A 14793-nucleotide genomic window follows, 5' to 3' on the forward strand; every position below is an offset into this window, starting at 1 on the left:
ATAAATTCGAAAATTACTTTTTAACCCCTGAATAATCAGATTTATAACATTTGGCTTCCCAAAACCAACATCCCACTACTAATATAGATTTAGGGCAATTATTTGTTTATTAAAATTTTATCTATTTATTTATTAATTAAACAGGATGTTACACCGACTGACCATGCTCAATTCAAAGACCACATCAGGGCGAGTACATGTCATAACGTACATGATCGATCCGACAGCGGAAGCATAAGGTACACGACTCATGTCAACTATTTTCTCATCTGTACTCGGGCATTGAGTCTTACTCAATTTGGTATTGCTTTGGATTGGTAGCTCTCCCTTCTTGGAATTTTCCATACTAAACCTATTTAGTACCTTGTCCAAGTACGTGCTCTGACTAAGTCCAGTTAGTCTCTTCTTTCTATCTCTCAATATTCTAATCCCAAGAATATAGGCAACTTCTCATAAGGTCTTTCATGGCAAAACACTTTCCGAGCCAAGACTTAACATCTTTCAAGGTCGGAATGTCGTTACCAATGAGTAATATGTCATCAACAAATAACACCAGAAAAGTAACTATACTCCCACTAGCTTTGATATACATGCAGGAATCATCTTCACTCCTTGAGAAAGCAAACTCTTTGACTTTCTCATGGAAGCAAAGATTCCAGCTGCGAGATGCTTGTTTCAATCCATAAATGGATTTCTCAAGCTTGCAAACTCTATTGGGAAACTTTGCATCAACAAAACCCTCTGGCTGATTCATGTAAACATCCTCAGCCAACTTCCCGTTAAGGAAAGCAGTCTTGACATCCATCTGCCAGATTTCATAGTCATGAAAGGCAGCTATGGCGAGCAATATCCTAATAGATTTAATCTTGGCTACTGGTGAGAAGGTCTCATCATAATCAACCCCCGGGGTTTGAGTGAAACCTTTTGCAACCAGTCGAGCCTTGAATGTGTGCACATTTCCATCCATGTCTGTCTTCTTTTTGAAGATCCATTTGCACCCAACTGTCTTACGGCCTGGTGCATTATCAACCAAATTCCAAACTTGGTTGTCATACATGGATTTTATCTTGCTGCCCATTGCCTCTTTCCATTTGGAAGCCTCTGGGCCTGCCATTGCTTCCTTATAATTAGCTGGTTCATCCAGATTTACCAGTGTCCTATCATTGATAAATGTGTCACCGTCTGCAGTGATATGGAAAACATATAACTCAGGTGGCACACTAACCCTAGTGGATCTTCGAAGAGGTAATGAGTTATCAACTGATTCAACAAGAACTGTTTCCTCTGGTTGAGTGCTAGTGTCATCTAAGGTTCCTTCATTGGATAACTCTTCAATCTCTTCAAGTTTAATGGTGCTCCCACTGTCCTCTTTGAATATGAGCTCTCTTTCTAGAAAGACTCCTCTTCGTGCTACAAAGACCACGTTTTCACTAGGTCTATAGAACAAATATCCAAAAGATTGTTTTGGGTAACCAATGAAAATACATTTCTCACTTCTTGCTGCTAGCTTGTCCTGAGTCTCTCGTCTTAAGAAAGCTTCACAACCCCAGACTTTAATATGTGCTAACGAGGGAACTTTCCCTGTCCACATTTCGTGAGGTGTTTTGGCAACCTTCTTTCTAGGGACAAGATTGAGGATGTGGGCGGCTGTCTCTAAGGCATACCCCCATAAATGAATGGGAAGTGAAGCACAACTCATCATAGAACGAACCATGTCTAACAAGGTTCAATTACACCTCTCATCCACACCATTTAACTGTGGTGTCCTAGGAGGAGTTAATTGTGAAACTATTCAACATTCATTTAGATAGTCGTTGAACTCGATACTAAGATACTCTCCGCCTCTATCGGATCTAAGTACCTTTATCCTCCTGCCCAATTGATTCTCGACCTCATGTTTAAACTCTTTGAACTTTTCAAAGGTTTCTGACTTATGTTTGATTAAGTAGATATAGCCATATCTGCTATAATCATCATTAAAAGTCACATAAAATCGATTAACATCCCTTGTAGTTGATCTGAAGGGTCTACATACATCTGTATGTATGAGGTCCAACAGACCTTCACCTCTTTCACAAGACCCTGTGAATGGTGATTTTGTCATCTTTCCCAAAAGACAAGATTCACACATATCATCTGATTTTAGGTCAAATCACTATTAGAAAAATAGCCTTTTACGACGCGCAAACCACGACACTCATTGATTTATGTTACGCAAAAGAGAGTGACATTAAAAAAGTGTCATCTCTTCAAAAAGCTTAAGGATTTAGGTCACACATTATTACGTGCCCTTAAATTAGTGTCTAATCCAAAAAAAACACGGAGGGCACCTATAATAAAATGGGTGTCGTCTATGGATGTCGCTTTATAAATTTTAATGGAACGCGCGTTCCATCCCTTAATAACCAGGGGGAAAATGAAATCCTAAAAAATTAAAAACCCCGCCTTCCTTTTTTCTCCTTTCCCTCTTGCCCTCTTTTCCCTCTTGCCCTAATTATCGACGCTCAAATGAAAAGGAAAGACTAGACGCAAAGTTGAAATTGGTCGGAGAATACAGTCTACGATGCAAAGTTGAAAAGGAACGACTCAGCAAAATCCGTAATGCTGCGAGAATGATTCTAACTCTTGAGGACAAAGATCCACGAAGAATCTTCGAAGGCGAAGCTCTCATGAGGAGGATGAACATGTATGGTTTGCTGGATGAACGTTCTTGCCCTCACTATTGAAAACTTCATTGAACGACATCTTCCAACCCTCGTCTTCATTGAACAGAGTATTTATCTTATAAAAAAATCATAGGGACCATTATCTAGGGCTTTTTTCAAGGAGTGCTCTCTGCAACATTCTCTACCTCGGCTCTCCTCACCTGCAAGCGACCTCAGCTCACCTTTTTCCATCGGAGACCTCATGCTCACCTCACCTTACCGGAGAGTGGCACGACTGCTCAAGTGTGACAACCCGAAAAATTTTAAATTTTTGTCTGGTAAAGCTCCGCCAGTCAACTCGACTGAGTGTCAAACTCATTTCTGCTATCATTTAGCCTCGTTTAGAGTCCATTTAAAGGTCCAAAGGTCAGTACATTCAAGCATTGAGCATAGGAATGGATCGCGTACACTTCTAGCATCAAAACCGGACCTTACACTCCAACAAGAGGAGTGTACGGTCGCACACTGGGTGTGCGGCCACACACCCCTCTCCTGGCAGCACACTCACGTGTATAAGTCTAGAACTCAACCTCCTTTCATCCCTTTTCACACTCCCAAGCCTAGAACACGATTTCTCTCTCAACTATCATCCGATTTTCAGCCTAGATCTTCAAGAATGTAAGTGTTCTTCACTTGATTTGTTGTTAATCCTTCCAAGCTAGTAACACTCTTTGATTTCATCCATTGGAAATCATGTTTTGACTAGATCTTCAAGTGTTCTTCAAAAACACCAAGAACACCTACTAAGTTCTTGGGCTCCAAACACCCCCATACACTTATACACTGTAAGTACCCTACTCCTACATGTTATTTGCTAGATTTGAACCATAGAAAACGCCCAGAACTTGATCTGCAAGGAGTGTGCAGCCGCACACACTCATGTGGCCGTACACCCCTTATTTTGGTGCTTTAAGACCCCAAACTCAAGTAGTATTCTAGCACATGATCAAAGACACTTAGGGGACGCAAGTTATGACCTTGGAAATACGTTTTGCACCATTTTTGCTAGGAGTGTGCGGCCGCACACTCCATGGCCACACACACACGACCGCACACGCCATGTGTAACCGCACACACCCTTTTAGGGTCGAAAATGGCAACAAACTTCCATTCCGGCTAAGCAATGGTCATTACACCTTCCCTAGAACATTCCTAAGGCTTGGAAACACGTTTTTGACACACTTCATAGTGAGTATGCGGCTGCACACACACTTGGCCGCACACTCTAGCAGCACACCCATCAATATGGCCGTACACTCCCATTTAGTGAATCACACGTGATTCCAACTCTTGGACAAAGTGTTTCCTAGTCCCGTAAGGTGTTTCTTTGCATTTGATTGCTTCTAAACACTATATTTATGTTGATATATGCCATTATATGTCATTTAGGACTCGTTAAGTCTCGGGACTCCATTCATAGAACTTCTCAGTTTTACGCGCGTATTCGTTGGAATCACCCACATCAGGTGAGTTCATACCCCGTACTGAATCTTTTAACTGTTTTCAATGTTTTAAGGGGGGGGGGGGGATACAAGTTGAATACAATAATAATTGTGTAAATGTTTGCTATAACTATTTTTCAAAAGATTACTTATGTCATTTATAAGTTGTCAAAACATTTCAAAGACTCTTTTCAAGTTATGTACTTTATAGTCTAACAATACTCCGTTTTTAAAGTACCAGCATAACTTAGTAGTAAAATGAGTCTTTTAACAACAATTCAAGTACATTACTAGTAAACTATAATAGGTATAGTTTAGAGTCAGTTCATACATGAGTCAAAACACACTATTTTGAGAAACATTTCACACTACACAGTATACAACAGAGTATACTATACACTAGTACAGAGAGAACATTACTACACTATAACTTACTATACAAACACTGTTATACAAATAATTAATGTGACAAACCATTTAAGGATACAACGACACTGTGTTGTATCAATTTGTAACCAGAGTCTCCTGGAGGGAGAGCGGGCATCTTGTGTATAGATCTATACGGGACAGACACTCCCACACCCTGACTGCTAGCTACAGTCCCAGCCGTTAAGGCCAAGGGGTGACAAATGTCACCTCACTACATATGACACCGGAGGGTCATCTTTTATTCAGTCGTCGATCAGCATGGTTACATACGAGTTCACATTAAAACCTTTAATTTACCATTTTGCGATTAAAGGCTACTTTAGACTCCCCGAGGTGTATTGTACATTTAATACTACCTGGAGTCTGTATTTTATTCCTTTAGACTCCCCGAGGTGTATTGTCCATTTAATACTACCTGGAGTCTGTATTTTATTACTTAATAGCCAGCAGTGTTACTGCTGAGGTGAAACATTATTTTCCCTATACATTACTCTATGACCTCTTCATATATATATATTAATGTGTAAACTGTATATAGTTAATGAGAGTCTCACTTGGGAAAATACACACTCATGCAAGAAACAAACCTACATAACATTTGATGCCTTGGTAGAAGGTTACGTTAGGTAGAAAGGACCATAATGCTAACCTTATGATTCCTTAATGTATACATCAAAGGTTACATGTATATCAATAGGATCCGACAGGTATGTGTGCTCTCCGCTTCATTTCCTGTTCCTTGTTTGGTTGTGGGCTTGGAGCAGATTCACCCAAACTATTATCTATTCGATTCTAGATATATATGTCCAAGTATACATTGAGTCATCATAGGGGTACCAGGTATAGGTCAAGTCATAGGACACAGAGTCGATGCACAGTTTTCTAGTACAAAACATGCTTTCCAAATCAGAACTTTTGGTATACAAAACTAGAAACTTACCAGTTAAGGGATTAATCCATTTTTTAAAACCAGGATAACTTCAAGGACCTTAAGTGGATAACTCTATAATACCCTAGGTTATACATCAGAGTTATATATAATTAGTAACTGATAGATAGTTGGATGTGTGCCTTCCGCCTCATTTCCTGTTCCTTGTTTGGTTGTGGGCTTAGGGCAGATCCACACAATTAACTATCTGTTCGGTATTAGATTATATATAACTAGTATAAACCAAGTGATTATGAAAGGAACCATTGCGGTTACTATTTTATTATAAGAAATAAGAGTTTTCTTAAAGAATCTTTCTTCAAATATAAAGGAATTATTACAGTTAACTCCGTGAGTACCAAGGGAATACACCAGGGTTATACACAACAAGGATCCAACAACCAATTGGATGTGCGCCTTCGGCCTCATTTCCTGTTCCTTGTTTGGTTGTGGACTTAGGGCGGATACACACAATCGATTGTTTGTTTACTCTGAGTTTTATATGACTTGTATCCATTTAGTACGCATAGAAAGGACTGTAGAGTCATTTTACTTATCTTTCATCAAGACAGGAAATATAGGATTTCTTGGAGGAATAGGCGAACTTTTCTAATCAGAACTTACAACTCACTACATTTTCCAACTACATGTTTCAACAGCAGTTACTACAACATTTTACAACTTACTTACATCACTAAAATCTTATGAACTCACCAGCTTAATTGTTGATCAACTCTTTCAAATAACTTGTATTCTCAGGAGCCTAGTAGACAGGTACTCGTGTTGGGAATTCAGAAGATGGAGCAGTATAGCTTCAAGTCTTGATTGTTATTTGCTTATGTATTCTATGTTTTGTGAACACACACCTTGTAAACACTTTATTTCTAATGAAATGGTTGTTCATTACTTTGCTTACTATAATGCATGTCTTGTGATACTAAACATGACGTCCTCCACCCCAGAACGTTTCCGCCGTTCCGGTTTTGGGGTGTGACATCAAGTTTCCAACCCCTAGGGCTGATTAAGGTATGTTTATCATGATCTCGACACACCTCAACAACACCACTACAACTCATTCTCAGTCATCGTCTTACTCTGCTGACCAATGTTCTCCGTATCGCCTACTTCTTTCCTTCCCATGGTTCGCTAATCAGATCCGATTCGCCAAAGCTCACGAATCCATGTGAGTTCATCCCTTTGTGTTGTATCTGAAGAAATTAGAAAAGTTTATGATTAATGTTCATGAGAATTACTTGATTTACCTGATTGAAATCACTCTCCATAGACAAATGATTTGAGCACAAAAAAAGTGAATTTGGAAATTTTTTATCTGTTCACTCGTGAACCATGAGAGCAGGTAACCTGTTTGAATAAATGCATATGAGATGTTACTTTTAAAATTTCTGATTGCGATAGAAAAAAGAAGAAACCTATAGAGCATGTAACCTAGTTTCATATGTAATTTCATTAAGTTATTTAGCATACCTAACTAATTGAGGGTTAAAAGTTTGTTTTCATTACAGTTATTAAGCAAAAAGCTTGTAGTGGGTGATTTAGTTTTATTAGTTGGAGTTCACATGGTTATCAAAGTAGTTCGCTTTAGAGATTTGCTGGAGGCTGTTGTTGCTATATGCTAAACCCAGCAGCATATTGTTGTTGCTATGATAGACAAAGCTCATCATGTTGTTCTTGTGACAGTGATAATTCATTGCTAATACAGCTATGCATTTGAAAACAAATGCTATGTTGTGTTGGGTGGTTATTGGTAGTGTACTACATGTCACAAATATGCCAAATCTGAAAGGGTTCTTTTCCATTATAATGGTCATGGTGTACCTAAACCAATTGCCAATGGTGAAATTTGATTTTTAACAGGGTAATTATATGTTTTTATTTTGCACTATCTTTCTATCTTCATGCCTTGTATTCAATAGTTTCCCTAGACTAATTTCCTCTATTCTTCTCAAATGTTGTAGAGTTATACACAGTATATTCCATTGCCTATCAGCGACCTTGACTCATGGCTCAAGACTCCCTCCATATATGTTTTTGATTGTTCTGCTGCAGGGATGATTTCCAATGCCTTCATATAGGTATTATTAACTATTTATTTCTTGACAACATTGTTATTATTGTTTGACTAAATGCTTGAATATCATTTATATGTATATAGCTCCAGGATTGGACTCCCTCAAGTTCTTCTTCAGGAACTTCACCAAGAGACTGTATTCTACTTGCAGCATGTGAAGCACATGAAACCCTACCACAAAGTCATGAGTTTCCTGCTGATGTCTTCACTTCGTGCCTTACAACTCCCATCAAGATTGCCTTAAGATGGTTTTGCACTCGATCATTACTACATGAATCACTTGATTATTCACTTATAGATGGGATACCTGGGAGACAAACTGATCGTAAGACACTTCTTGGTGAGCTGAAATGGAGGTCATCTGCCTTTGTTTATTATTCACTTGATTGTTCTCATGTATCTTATCCAATGTTGCCTCCAACTCATCAACACCATATGATTTTATAATTCTTGAATCTTGATTATTTTGGTTATCGTTTGACCACGTGTCATTATAGGGATGTCACCAGCCTTCTCCTAAGGGGATGGTTCCCGGTGTATTTGTGTGGGCCCGAGTTTCCCTTTTGGTCAAACAAAGTTGGCTCGGATGGAGATTATCTATCCTCATTACCAAAAAAAGAGACATATATAGTCTCAATACCCAAACTTCATCTTTCTGTTTCTAAAATTAGAATGAATTGAAGAAAATGTACAAATGATTCTAAACTATTATATCTTTTTTGTTGGTGCAGAGTTTAAGTGGCCACACGAGCCCTATAGAATCTGTAACTTTTGATTCAACCCAAGTGTTGGTGGCTGCTGGAGGTTCTTCTGGCATGGTAAAGCTCTGGGAGTTAGAAGAGACAAAGGGTATTTATGACTTTTTATGTAATCACCTTACGTCTCTGTAGTACTTTTTTTTACTCGATGTCTAATTCTTTTTCTTTAAATGCAGTGTTTAGAACACTTAATGGACACCGATCCTACTACACTGCCTTGCAATTCCATTCTTTTGGTGAGTTTCTTGCATAAGTATCCATGGATACTAATTTGAAGATATGGGATATTCGAAAGAAAGGATGCATTCATACATATAAGGGTCACAAACGAGCAATTAGTACAATCAAATTTACCCCTGATGGAAGATGGGTGGTGTCTGGAGGACTTGATAATGTTGTAAAGATATGGGACTTAACTGCTGGAAAGCTCTTGCATGAAGGCCACATTAAATCAATGGATTTCCATCCTATTGAGTTTCTTCTAGCAACAGGTTTGTATCCATCCAACAATGGCTTCTATTTTCTTTCAATTTTTTAAATGTTTTTCTTGATGATGCATGTGTTAATTCAGGTTCATCAGATAGAACTGTGAAATTTTGGCTGTCTGAAAGGGAGGTGACGCCTGGATTTGGGAATGGATTTCAAGCTACTCCAAAGACTAGCACCACCAATCAGATTCACAAAGTTTATGGAAGCTCTGATCGTTTGCATTCTGCTCATACATGGTAAGATAATCATGTTTCTCTGTCAAATTACCTTTTTGCCCCTGAGTTATGTCACACTGCAAAAGAAGCATGCTACATTTTTCTATGTCAAATTACCTTTTTGCCCTTTAGCTATCTGCAGGCACTGCGAAATCCTTCATGAACTGTGAAAAATTTGGAGATTTCTAAGAGGTTGCAACAAGATCAAGAAGCTATGCTTCAACTTTTTCCAATGTTTTGGCTTTTGCAGCTGTATGGTAATTAAATTTATAGTGTATGTATGTTTTGGTTTGCATGTAGTCTTTGTTTGGCAGCTTGGACAAACTTGTAGCACCTGATCGTCCATGCCACTCTTGGAAAAACAAATTTATAGTGTACTTCTTCCATTCATGTTAGTAATTTCTCATTATGATGTGTTGTTTCTTGTGCAATTTTATTTTTAGGAGGTATTTTACTTTACTAAATGTTTAAAGTTACAGGACATGAATATGGGCACATCATGGAACATATTAGGGCAGTTGTTGGTCTTCCTCTTGGTGATCCATCAATGAAGTGGCCAACTTGCATCATGTAATAACATTTTAGGCGAAGATGTAGGTATATGTTTTTTAATGAATAATGTAATCATATGTATGAATATGAAATAAAGTTTGTTATTTACTATGTGATAATCATGTATAGGGAGAAAACAACTTCTATTGATTTGTTTTATTTTTCCATGGATCGATTATTTGTATGACATTAAATTTTATGCAATGGATTGTATTTTTTGTATATGTTATTTTATTTTTGTTATGATACATTAAATGCAAATTTAATTTGAAAATTAGTAAATCTATACATAATATTTTTTTTAAACATTTAAAATTACGATACGTAAAAATGTGTGTCATCTTCATTTATGACATGGCCTTTCTTGACAGGGGCTTCCTTGATACGCATTGTGTGTCATAAACAAGCACGTCGTAAGGTTACGACACGCAAATACGTGTCGTCTTCCTTTATGACAGGGCCTTCCTTGATACGCACTGCGTGTCGTAAATGCGTGTCATAAATGCGCGTCGTAAATGCGCGTCGTAAATAGACGATGCGCAAAAGCGTGTCGTCTCTCGTTATGACAGGGCCTTTCTTGACACGCATTTGCGTGTCGTCTGAGCGTTTTATGACATGCATTGCGCGTCGTAAAAGGCTGTTTTTCTAGTAGTGAATGATTCCAATACTTCATCCTTTTGGAGTTGGGCTATGCGTTTATTGTTAATGTGTCCAAGACGAGAATACAACAAGCATGCCTTGTCTACACCATTAGACAAGTCAACATTGAATACACTATTACCTAAGCTATCAACACAAGTCACTGTTTCATACACACCATCACAAGGTAAAGCTTCAAACACAAAAACACCATTCTTATAAACAGAAATTGAACCATTCAAATTATTAAAAGAGTACTTAAAACCTTGTTTGAACAATGCATGAAATGAAATAATGTTTCTCGTCATCTCAGATGAATAGCAACAATTCAATAAATCTAATCTAACATCATTATTAAGAAAAAGTTGATAAACTCCGATCTTGGTTACTGGTGAAGACTTTCTATCTCCCATGATGAGGTTTACCCTCCCTCGCTCCACCTCCTAACTTTCTTTTAGCCCCTGCAAATCAGAACAGATGTGAAAACTACATCCTGTATCAAAGATCCATGAACGAGAAGATAATGAGTTATTAGAAGAAATGGTGTAAATACCTGGTGAAGATGGCTTCACTTTGCCATCTTTTATGTCCTGCATATACTTTGGGCAACTTCGATTCCAGTTCCCTTTTTCATTGCAATAAAAGCAATCGGCATCTTTTGGGTCAGAAACATGGGGAATCACAACATTGGGCTTGGCCTTTGGGCTACTGCTAGATGACCCAGCTTGGGTCTTGCCCTTCCAATTTTTCTTAGGAGGACCTTTCCTCTTTTTCCCTTTCCCTGTCCAATAGCCAAGACAGGGGCACTAGCATGAGTGGAGGCTATACTTTTACCCTTCATTCCTGCCTCTGCTATCTGCAACAAGTTGTGCAATTGGGCCAATGTCAGCTCGGTGTTGTTCAAATGGTAAGTTAGGATGAACTGACCATAAATATCAGACAATGAGCTCAAAACCATGTCTATGGCCAATTCCTCATCAAATTTCACATTGAGCTTGACCAAACGCTCTATGTAGCATTGCATTCTTTGCACATGACTAACAACCGACTCCCCATCCTTCATCCTGCAAGCCATCGGTGACTTGACTACTTCAAACTTTTCTTGACGAGCTCGCTTATGGTACTTTTCCATAAGGTCCTTGTTTATCTCAAAGGGCCAGTTGTCCTCATAGTACCTTTGTAGTTCTGGGGACATGGTTGTGACCATGATGCATGCCACTTTGGTTGCATCATCATAGTGCTTCTTGTAGGCAACATATTATTCGGGAGTGGCTTTGGTTTCATCAATCTCTTTGAGCTCCTTTTAAAGGACATACTCTTTGTCCTCAAAACGAAGCGCCATTTTGATATTGCGCATCCAATCGTTATAGTTGGAGCCATCCATAACGACTTTGGAGCAAATGTTGAGCAAAGAGAAGTTGTGGTTGGAGGAAGATGAAGCAGAAGTGTTTCCAGGAGTAGACATCTGAAAAGAAAGATAGTTTTAGTTATATTTCAAGATACCTCAATATAATAACCCAAAGATACAATATTAAGGTTAGGATCCAACTATGAGGATTCACAACTTAGAAATGGGATGCGGAGATCCAAGTGTGAATTTCATAAAGGTAAGTGAATGACAATTCACTAATTCCACCAAAAGACGAAACGAACGAAGTGAAATTCCTAATTCTTTTGAGATACATTGAAACTATTCAATGACATGTTTTAATCTCGGATTATGCTATTCTATTTGTGATTGGGATACCGAGGATCACAAACAAAATGTGAATAACCATGAAAATATGATTGGTAACCTCATTGTCTTTATCATTATCTATTGATGTGCCGGTAAACCACGCACACTCCATCAACAATGATAATCATGAGATACCCATTATGAATCTTTATTAGTCCTAATTAGTGTGCCGGTTAACCACACGCGCTCCATTAACGACTTATAAAGCCTAATGTGCAATTTCATGGGTTAGCATACGTTTCACATTTTTCCTAAAGTAACTAGAGTTGGGATTTTTTTATAAAATAATGTTCCAATACTTTATTAATAACATTATACTTTTAATGAGATTAAGTTGTCCTATCAAATCCATTCTGCTAACGACCCTCCACTAATCAAGGAAGCGGTGAGTGAGAGTGGACACCCATTCAACTACCATTTTATAGGCAGTTTCCTTATACCCCCCTTATAGACTAGCTTCGTGGATGAGGCATACTAGCGATTTGAATGACCAATTCTTATACATATATAATATTTAACTTTTAATTATAATATATATAATGTGTGTTTTAAACTTTTTAAAACTTTAAGGTTTATATAAATTTCGAAAAGTAAACTATTAATTTAAATTTAAAATAAACCAAAACTAGATTTAATAATTATCTATTAATTAACTTTTAATTAAAATTAAATCTTGTAAGGATTATCTAATCAAATTAAACAATTAACTTAATCCTAATCCTTAACCCCTTATATTTCGAAAAATTAGGGAAAAGGATAATTATCCAATTAATACAATTAAGCAACAATTATCCAAACAAGAAACCCTAAAAAATCATAAGTATATTTCGAAATTCAAAGGAGGTGGCTAGGGTTTTTTCAAAACCCTAACCCTAATTTTCGATTAGGGTTTATGGAGGCTAGGGTTTTCAAAAACCCTTCAAGTTAAAACCCTAAAAACGAAAACCTTGGCCTTTAGGGTTTAATAACTATAAACCCTAATTTGCAATTCAACTATTATAACAATTCAATTTAAAACAAAACCAATGGCTTTAATACCACTGATAGATTTTAGGTAAAACAAATAAACTAGAAAAACAATTCCTAAGTTCACATGCAACCTACTTTGGATCTATGTTTTAACTATTGAACATATAACTTTGAGTTGAAAAACAAGAACCCTAAGAGAGGAGGCTATTTTCGAAATTAACCAATTATGGTTTTAGAGTTACATACCTTTCAGTTGTTATAGTAAACAATTGGTAATCCTTTTGATCTTGATTTTCTTAGAAGCTTAGCACCACAAATGCAATGCCTCTGATGGAATCACACCCAAGAACTAGCAAGAAGGAAACTAGTGAGGAGAGAGGCTAGGGTATGTAATTTTCGGCCTAGGGTTTCTTCAAGAGAAGGAGAGTGGCCCATTTTGGGAGCCACGAGGCTCCTTATATAGCTGAGGTATCTAGGGTTTAAGGAAAACCCTAATGTTCCTTTGCTTAGGGCCTAAGCTTATCCAAAGGCCTTATCCAAGCCCCTTGGACGAAATCATTAGGGTTTCCCCTATAGATTTCGTCCACCCCCTTCCAAGGAGGTTCTGGAACCTTCCACTCAACTATTTGATAATTGCAAACTAGTCATTGTACCTTATAATTCATACAATTAACCCCAAAATCAATTCCAATTAATTTCTGGCTAACTATTAATTAAACATTATGATTTCTAATTAATATATTAATCTTTTAACATATTAATAAATCATTTATATTAATTTATTAATCTTATAATAAATCAATATCTCTCCTTTCATAATTTCCTTGTCCGGTTGCTAGGTTTGAGGGCAACCCAAAAGGACTGTGTTGCTATTAATTCAAGTATATACCAATTATAGTTATGGGCTTAGACACCTAATCCAACAGAGCAGGGCTTTCCAGCTGACAGCAGAGGAGGCGCATGCAACTCTCAATGATGTGATGGGTATGTATCTTCTCCTTATCTCTTTATTTATATTGAATTGTTGCTTATGCTTATGTGTTTTATTTTAGGATCGTTCCTTGTGAACGGTATCTCTACTTTGGTATTATTTGATTCGGGGGCTACCCGATCTTTTGTATCGCTTGCACTTAGCAAGAGATTTGTTGGAGCTCTGGGGGAGCTGAATTGTCCCCTTGATATGGAGATTGTTGATGATATGACGATTAGGGTTGCAAGATTTCATCGGGGATTGTACTCTCCAGTTGTTCAACGAGCGATATCCAGTTGATCTGGTTCCCATTCCTCTGCGTGGGAACAAGGTCATCGTGGGCATGGATTGGTTGAGCTATAATGGGGCAGTGATTGACTGTGAGAAGCAGCTAGTACGGTTTTGGACCCTAAGTGGGGGAGAGTTGGTGATTCAGGGTGAAAGACCACAACATGGGCCAGTTATGTGTTCTGCAGCGAGGGCCATACACTATCTTCTTCAGGGTTGCTTGGGTTTCGTTTCCTATGTCATGGATACCTGGGATAAGGGTAAGGCGACCGTGGAGGATGTACCGGTCGTGCGGGATTATCCGGATGTGTTCCCGGAGGATATGCCCGGGGTACCTCCGGAGAGGTAGGTGGAGTTCAGGATCGATTTGGTTCCAGGTGCGGCTCTGATAGCTAAGTTACCATATCAATTGGCTCCTCCTAAGATGCAGGAGTTGTCTACACAACTGTAGGAGCTCTTAGAAAAGGGATTCATTAGGCCGAGCAGTTCGCCTTGGGGTGCCCCGATTCTGTTTGTGTCGAAGAAGGACGGGTCTCATCGCATGTGCATCGACTACCGGGAGTTGAATAAGGTAACAATCAA

The sequence above is a fragment of the Lactuca virosa genome, chromosome 1 (genome assembly GCF_052849685.1).
Source record: "Lactuca virosa cultivar CGN04683 chromosome 1, Lactuca_virosa_CGN04683_v6, whole genome shotgun sequence".
Taxonomy (NCBI): domain Eukaryota; kingdom Viridiplantae; phylum Streptophyta; class Magnoliopsida; order Asterales; family Asteraceae; genus Lactuca; species Lactuca virosa.